The following is a 9,237-nucleotide window of genomic DNA, read 5'->3' on the forward strand; positions in this document are numbered from 1 at the left end:
ACGAGTCGAGCCAAGCTTTATTTTAAGATCGTTTAGGGACCAAGTTAAATGAGTCGAGTTCATGGCTACTCGTGTAACTCCAGTATAAAAACCAGCAACGCAGAACCACCTTGCATCCCAAGCCAATCGCACAGGCAGAACACATGGCCCATCCAAATAACACTAGGCCCAACCGCCCACCAGACACACACCATTCCTCTCCTTCCATCCCTAGAGAAATAGCGGGAAACATGTTTGTCTATTCTCCACCTGTCTCATAGAGTTTGCAATGGCGGCAGTGTCGCGTAAGCCCACCTCTCGGGTCATGTACATGTTACTAACTTGCTTATTGTTTTGGTCATGTACTTGCTATTGACTTGCTGACATGTTGATTGTACTGATAATTGTAAGTTAAGCTACTTACAATTGTTTGTGAACATTGTACATGCTTAATATATACATCTTAGTACCTATAACGAGCTTAACAAGCTAAACAAGCTAGCTCACGAGCTATGTGAGTCGAATTAATTTTGAATTTGAGCTCGTTATAGTTACGAGTCGAGTCGAGCTAGTTCGTTAATGAAACGAGCTGGCTTGACTCGGCTCGAATTCCATCCCTAGGTGCTAGTAAACAAAGTGAGTTTGTATTCACAATTAATTGCACGTGTTCACATCAGGTTGATCCATTCTACAATGTTCCCAATAAGCAATTGTCATCTGGGCCAGCAGTTTCCACTTGTAAACTGCTACGTCACCTCCGTTATAGAGCAATGCGCTCCTATGGGGTATCTCAGTTTCAATTTGCGGCTTAGGGGCCACCGCCAGCGGACTTGGAATGCCGAGTCGGATGGCCAATGAAGGCATCACAATATATGCAGCTTTATTAGGCCACTTCCAATGCATTGGTGCTTAGAAAAGGTGCTAAGCATATTAATAAGTTTAGCAACACTAATGTCCACAATGCATAGATGCTTCACTTGTTGGTGCTAAGCTCCTTATATTTAATGCTTTAGTAGCTAAACTATTTCATGCATTGGTGGATTTCTTTCATTTAATTATTTTTGCCTAGGTTCACGTGCTTGGTATTGATTCTTTCTCGGGTCACCAAACTCACCTCTCTCCTCTTTATTATCTTGCCACATCAGATTTTTTTTCTACATGGCAGTCTTAGCACCTGTACAAGGTGGATCATTGGGGAGGGCCTTAGTAGCAACATCTTGTGTGGTTTAGTCTATTTAGAGAAAAGGCGCCGGCCAAGTCCGAGAAGAGCTCGAATCTAGCCTGGCTTTGAATTAACAAAGCCATCAACCGACTAAGATTAGAGGGCAACAACATACACAAAGGAAAACAACGGAAATAAGGGGTACAAGGTGCTTGGTAGAACAACTCAAGGCAACTTCACAACGTGCAAGAACAGACCACACCATTGCCAACGACCGCCGCTATACCTACACCAGCTAACCTACTAAGGCCACGGGAGGAGGGCATCACCGTGTGACTATTGTGTTTGCTGACAGCCACCGAAGGACCAAACATGGGCAACAATGATTTGTCTCTACCGCCGCACAGGCCACCACCCTTTCACCCAGGCTGCCGAAAGAGAGACGACATGAGTAGACCCACACGTAACAGAGGCCCTACCACCCAAGCACCGTCGCCGGCAGCGGCAAGACAGAACGCCAGATGTGAGATGTTGAACGAAGGTGCCGAACCACGGAGAAGGCCAAAAATGGCCGCACGATACATTGGTCAAGGATAGGAATCACCGGACCGCCGGCGCCAAGAAGGACACCGATCCCCTCACACCAATGGCGCGGACCAACCGCACCAGAGACCGAGAAGATGCCGAAGATGTAGCTTGGCGCCACCTCCACCACTGCTTGAGCAGCCCCCGAACGACGCCTTCAGGAAGGAGCACGCCACCACGGTGTCATCGTCGCTTGGAACAGGGGGTCTGAGGCTTTCACCTGAGCTCCTGGGAGGGATGGAAGGAAGGGGATCCTCTCTGAAGCCTCCAACAAGGGGAACAACACCCAAAGGCGCCGCCTCCGGAGTGGCCGCCGCACCGACCAAGGGATTCCCTCTAAACCAGTGGCCGGATCTGGTGCAGATCGGAGTAGATAGGGTTGAGGTCGAACATATCAATGGCGACCAGCAACCAGCGGGGGAGGGGGGGCGCAACAGCCGTAGCACACCACCTCCACACCACCCACACGACCGGGGAGGTGACCCAACAAAATTAACCAGCCGGCCGCACAACATGCCACCACCCAGGCCGCCACCTTGGAAGCCGAGGCCCTCCACCTGAGGTGAAGACGCCCAGATCCCCGCCGCCACCTTCACCGGTCCCACGCGGCCGCGGCGGAGAGGAGAGATGTGAAGGGGGAATGAGGCGGAGGTGCTAGGGTTCGCCCCCGAGTAGCCTTGCAGGAGGCAGCGCCAGTGGTTTAGTCTATTGCATTTTCCACTTGTTCTCTCCAACTGAAATGCATAAACAGAGGATGCATTAGTTTTATTTCATCAACAAATGTTTATGTGTTCGTGATAAGCTGAAAACCACATAAGAAATTGCAAGTATATGAAGATCATGTGACATAACAGCTTCAAACAAAGAGGAGTTGGTGCTTATTGAACTGACCAGTTATCAGGATGATCACTTCAATGTTCATGTTTCAGAGGAACTTGGACTGTTGAGGGAGCAACATCGAGAACTCCCTCCTGGATCAGAAAAAGATCCAATGGCTTCCAATTTCACTTGAGATTATTCACTTGGGCCTTTGGGTTAAGGTGCTGGGTGGTCAAATCTCATCTAGCAAGCAAACAGTATTTCTGACAGTTTTAAGGTACCACCATTCTGACCAGTTATCTAGCAAGCAAACAAACAAACAAACAAACAAACAATATTTTTTTTCTGCTCTGAAATGGATTATAGGAATAAAATCAAGCTCAGCGGAAAATCGAAGCAGAGATATCAAAGCACTGCAGCTTGAGAACGTGACAGTATAAGATAAGCTTTGTATGTGTAGCTAGCAGGTGGAACTAACAGCAGGTAATTACGTTGAACTGGAGTTTGGGGCAACCTGAGTGCAGCGTGAAGAGGAGTTTTGACCTCAAAACGACGACCTGAGTGCAGCGTGCAGAAGGGGTGAATCGAAGCAAAGAAGAGGTCATCCTCGCGTGAATCGAAGCAAAGAATTTGAGAGCAATTAATCATCTTCATTGAAACAGAGTAGTACTGGAAATCAGGTTGATTTTGTACCACGGGACTGCTCCGCTCCGCACTGCGGACTCAACGGCACATGCATATGCAGTACCCATTCTTTGATTACAAACAAGCACAGGCATAGAAAATAAACAAGCACAGGCACCGCAACGAACAGAGAGGAAGTAAATTGAACTGACCACTCATCAGTGTGATCACAGTACACACTCTTCACAACATTCAGTGTCCTTCTCAACCACCCTGCTCAATTCTCACATGCGAGAGTTGCTTCAGCTCCTGCCAAATATCAAGATTCCTGACATTTGGAAATGCTCCCCTACCACACTGTGAGCACTAATTTATCTCCAGAATATACAATTATACACTGAAATACAGAAGGAATAGGCGGTCAGCCGGTGCCCACCTCTCGTACTTCCATTGGTTTTGCCTTCCTCCAATTGGCTCCGTGCTATTATACAACCTTCAGCAGAAAATTTGGTACTCTAATGCACCACCATAAGTCGCATTAATTGCATCATGACCTTAATCATGCCACATTCCAGCTTGACCTGGATTTGCGAAATCCTAACTTCCTGTAAAGTGTGTAAACAAAAGGGGTGCTTCAAATTATAAAAGACAAGAGGAGGTAGCCCCATTGGTAATGGCGAGAGTCTAAGAGACCAAACTGACCATATGAAAAAGAACTAGTAGTTCTGTTTGGAGATGACAGGCAACAACATACAGTGCAGATTATATGGCTTAATAATTTGGGGTTTATGTTTAAAGAACAGAGTGTTATTTTCTTCTTTTGTACAAAAACAGGGAAAATATAAGCTGAAAGGAAAATCTATGCATAAGACCATGGATATAGAAAAATCAATCACCTGCAGCCTGCAGCCTTGGAAATATATGCAGGCGATTTGGGTGCAGATGCATGGTGCTATAATTGGATTCCCACTTTCTCATGTCCATGGTGCAGCTGTCCTGCTGCAGGAAGTTCCCAATTTTTCGTTTAGTGATGTAGTGGACTTGTAGCCGCTGATTTTCTTCACAAGTCTGAACCCCTAATGGAACTTGGCTGATGAGCATGCAGTTATACAGTGGCATGGTTATTGGACAGGGCCTGTATGTGTACAGTACGTCATCTTGGCTGTTAAAACAACAAGATAGAGGGAGATTAATTCTGAATGCAGAAAGTGGCAATTAGCATCTCATTTGCTGTCGACTAGTACTGGACGAAAGAGAAGTTATCTGACCTGGCTATGCTCTTCGTCGGCGTCGGCATTCTTCAGTGCACAATCTTATACAGTAAGCAGGTGTCGTCATTCTTCAGTTATGATTCGGTACAAGATATAGCATGGAATCATACAAGCAGCGACCCACGGGCAAACAAAGCAAGTCTCTATTGATAATTAGCAACAGATCATTATATGATTATCCTCTGGATATTGCAACATGCAGTTAATAATTGATGTTCCAGCGGAAGGAGTCCAACCGTTAATTCTGCCTAAAAGATTGCCCCAAGTTCACCGGAGCATTGAATTGGAAGAGACAGTCTTCGCCCAACCTTTAATTCTGCCTGAAAGAATACTAGGGGTGTTAGTGTCATCATCACTGAATCTTTAGAATGAATTCAACTGATTAACCTGTCTAGCATCGAGGTTAAAAGGAAACACGTTCAAGAATGTTGTGCGCATAGTAGGGAAACATACAGAAACAATCTGGCGTATCTTGCAGCTGTCAACCATCCTGACTGTATTTGTATCTTCCTCTTTTCCTGCACCCGCACCTGAACCTGGATGCATATACAGAGCACTGGTTCATTTCATCAATCTGAGATCTAACGGTTTGCCACCCGGTAGATAACCAAGAGGCCTTGATGGCTAGGAGACTGTAAGTATATTGCCAGGAACTGTAAGTACAGAACATGTAACATGGTGGCTACATAAACAGAAGGAGATGTGGCATGCTTAAAAATCCAAGCCCGTGCTATGCCTATATATAATCAGGTGCAGCTTAAAAATACGTGGGCACATACTGAAAGGAAGAAGATAGCTAGAAATCCGATCTACTGAAGTTGGGAGAAACTAAAATGCGTGAGCCAACACAAATAATAAGAAACAGAGCAAGATTTGAGCCGTACCTGCAGAGTGTTACTACATTGTGGTGGAAGTGGCAGGAGACTTGCTCGGATTCAGTCAGCACGAATTGTAAGTGTAAAGCAGATCGTCTTGGCTGCTATATACAAATTAATTAGCACATCACACTCCATAGCAACACTATATATATGGGCTAGTATTAATGGAACGAAAGAGAATCAATTATCTGACCTGACGTTTGTTGTCACCACCGATTCTGAGCTCCCTCCCGCTGCTGCAGGCTCAGGATGGAGAGATGATGATTCCTCCGTTGCTTCTCCCACTTGGGCGACGGTGCCTCCCAGGTCGTGGTGGCTCCGTTCCTCAGACAGTCGCAGCACGGGACTGTTGGGGTGGGCGTCCACTTCACTTTGCAGCATAGCAAGATTCGCCACTCGACCATAGGGACCAAGTGCGATCTGCTTGAGCTTTGGAAGCTGGTTGACTCCAATAATTCCTGATGCCAATTCGCACCAACTGATATATATCATTGCCAGCTGGGGTGAGGTGCCATCCTCAAATTTCAACTCTCTCAGTTTCGCCAGATCACAAATACCAAGCTTCTTGAGATTTCGGAATGCTCCCATTTTGAATGCCAACTTCTCCCCACTATAAAAGCCGTATCCAAGACGAAGGTGCATGAGGTTGGGAAGTGGCCCTAGTATTTCCATGATTTTACCTTCTTTCTTTATTACAGTCCTGGATAAGCGAAGCTTGACCAAATGTATCAGACTGCCAACCCAGCCAGGAATCTCTCCAAGGCATCCATCCAACTTCAGACTCCTCAATAGGGGAGGAGGAGAGGAAACAACATGCAGCCACTCTAGTGTTACGCCTGAGCCAATAAGAAAATTATTCACTGTAAGAGAGCGGAGGCAAGTGAGCTTCTGAATGGCATCACACAATACATTGCATTTTTGCTTGGTGGCCCCTTCTGTTACCACGCTCAGTTTTCTCAGCTGCACAAGCTCACCTAGCTCTTTAATTGCCTTGCCACTAGTTCGTCTGATGTCCACGACCTCTAGTATTTGCAGCTCTTTCAGTTTGCCGATTCCTTCTGGCACCTTCACACCTCTTGACCATGACCAACGGCTAGACCAGGCCATGTGTAGCTCAGCAACTACCTCGGGATGTTCACTAGGATCAACCAAAGGTGTGAACAGTATGGGCAGACAAAGTGTGTTCACCAAGCATTTCCCAGGTTCATCCAGGTCAAACCATCTGTAGGACCTAATAACTCTGGTACAACGGACACTGCATAGACTCTTGAGTTTACAAATCTCAGTTGGCAGTTCTGTAATATAGCTGTCTCCAATGTTCAAAGTGCGCAAGCCTTGTAATTTCCCTATGGATCTAGGAAGTTTATAAATAGCCGAATATCCTCGAGGATCAGAAAAATTCACATACTTCAAGTGGCGCAACAAGCCTATGTTGCTGATATCCTTCTGTGTGACTTGAAATTGTGCATTCTCTAGATCTAAGGCTCTGAGCATTCTCATGTCAAGTGAACAAACTGAAGGTGATGGCCCCAATGATCTCTCACCAAACACAGTTACTGACCGTACGTGGCTCCAATCCATGCCAATATTTTGGCACATGATACCATGGTATGCTACATGGCGGAAGGTCTTATTTACAACACTAGTCAAACTATTCCCTGCCACGTACACGAAATTCTCATCTCTAGAAATTGCTATCATGACATCGCGAACGATATCATGGACTCGGCAGCTCTTTACAACCCCTTCTATGTTCACTCTTGATGGCTGAATCATGCTTCGGTTGACTAGATCATCAAAGTAACTATTTCCAACCTCCTCAGCACTTAGCCCATCCCTGACGATAACAAACCCCTCGGCTATCCATCTTTCTACCACACGCCTCCTTTGAATTTCAAAATCCTCAGGAAATATGCTTAAATATAGAAAACATGACTTCAGATGAGAAGGCAAGTGGTTGTAACTTAGGGTAACCATCCTCCTCATTGCTTCAAGACTTCGGTTGCTCTCTAGCTCTAAGGGGATCTGGTTGTAAATACTTTGCCATTCACTAACCTCTCTAGTGGCAAGCATGCCTCCTATTGTGAGAATAGCTAGTGGTAACAGTCCTGACTTTTTGACTATCTTGGTAACTATTTCCCTCATTTTCACATCATTATCCATGTCCTTCTCACTTCTCCTAGTCTTCCTTAATAGCAAATATATGGCATCATTTGTTTCTAGGGGTTTATGGTGGTAGATAAGTGGTATGGAAGATTCCAATGAGCACTTCTTAGCTAAACCAACATCACGTGTTCTTACCAATATTCGGCTACCTTTGTTGTTACTACTCGGAAAAGCAAAATTTTTTATCCAGTTCCAATCATCGATGTTCCACAAATCATCAAGTACAACAAAGTACCTCTTTTCAAGCAGCTCTTTCCTCAGATAGTTGGCGAGGTCCTCTTCTCGAACTACATTACCTTCAAGTTGCTTCTTCAATGCTTCCTTGCCAAAAAATTCTTTGATCATAACCTTGAGAAGCTCCATCCTGGCAAAAGTTCTCCATACTTTCATAAACCTTCCTGGTAAGAGTAGTCTTACCCAAACCGCCCATGCCGACGACGCATACTACCTGAGCAGGACCATTTTTGGCATGGACATCTATAAGCTTTATCAACTCTTGTTTGGGCTCGGAAAACCCCACAAGTCCTGCTTCATCTATGTTGCTAGCTGAATGGTTGCGGATATCTTCCATGCAAGAATCCCTCTCATCAATGGTTCTGGTAATTTGGTTCTTCTCAATCAGATTGTAGCGTGTGTTCCTGTTGCTGACTTCTTCGACTCTTGATTTGAGATCGCGGATTTGCACTGCGATTCGATGTCGTTCTTTGAGCTTCATAAGCTTCTGTGACAAGCTTTGACTTGCCACATGCACCATGAATTCACCAAGGCAATCTTCAATATTGTATGACAGCTCCCTTACTTGCTCTGCCCACACCTTGAGTAGCATATCTTTCTTCTCCATACCTTCAGCGGCCACCAGGAAAGCCTGCATCGTTGCTAGCTCGTCTTTGATGAACCTATCAACAATGGAAAAGTAACTTTATTACAGCTCGCTTTGTGTCATTCTTGCAGCCCGTGACATGCAAAGAAGAAGAAGAAATATGCACCCCCATGAAGAGATTTCAAGCCTACCATGAATGCCTGGTGCCATTCTATATACAAGAGTTGAGTAAAAAAAAATTGGTTGTTTCAAGAATTTATATATTCAACTAATGTTCATCCAACAAGTTGTTCTTAATAACAGGGGGAAAAAAGGATGTAAGAGGCAGTGGGAAGTGCATGACAAAAACAAAAGAAGTGCATGTGCACATACCAAATATCCTTGCGCACACCCATGAGGAGGCTCATCTCGTCGGCGGCGGCAGAGGCGGCCTTGCTAATAGCACCGCCCAGCATGGACCTCGCCATGCTCAGCACCGTCTCTGCCATTATCTCCGGCCGGCCGATATGATCCTCTCACAAACAACACTTTGGTAGTTCGGTGGGGTGTTGAGGAGTAGAAGGAGTAAGAAATGAACTCGGTGTAGCAAAGCAAGGCAAGCTGCAGTGCTGCTTTTATAGCGCGGAGACGGGGGTTGTTGTTCTTCTCCTAACAGCCAGCTACACCTAATTTGTAGTATTCGTCGGGGCATGTGCATGCCATGGGGACTAATTTGGAGCCTAATTATTGGATCTGGATCTACCAGGCATAATCCACCGGGTACCAGCAAGCATGCCTTTCCTCGCAGGTCACAAAAGCGAGCAGCTGTGAAGTTGTGAGCAAGTAGATGATTAGAAATATGTACCAAGGCAGCTTTTCGACGTGCGCATGCAGCGCGTTCACAAAAACAAATGGCGAACCAGCGATGGGCACCAACAACCATCACCCGGGTCG

General features: G+C 45.7%; 1 pseudogene; it reads right to left on the reverse strand.

Moving 5' to 3' along the window:
* Nucleotides 1-1,080: 1,080 nt before the first annotated feature.
* LOC141020647 (disease resistance protein Pik-2-like) lies at nt 1,081-8,972 on the reverse strand (annotated as a pseudogene).
* Between the last annotated feature and the right edge of the window lie 265 nt (nt 8,973-9,237).

This window comes from Aegilops tauschii, unplaced genomic scaffold (assembly GCF_002575655.3).
Source record: "Aegilops tauschii subsp. strangulata cultivar AL8/78 unplaced genomic scaffold, Aet v6.0 ptg000714l_subseq_82903:99292_obj, whole genome shotgun sequence".
NCBI classification, from domain to species: domain Eukaryota; kingdom Viridiplantae; phylum Streptophyta; class Magnoliopsida; order Poales; family Poaceae; genus Aegilops; species Aegilops tauschii.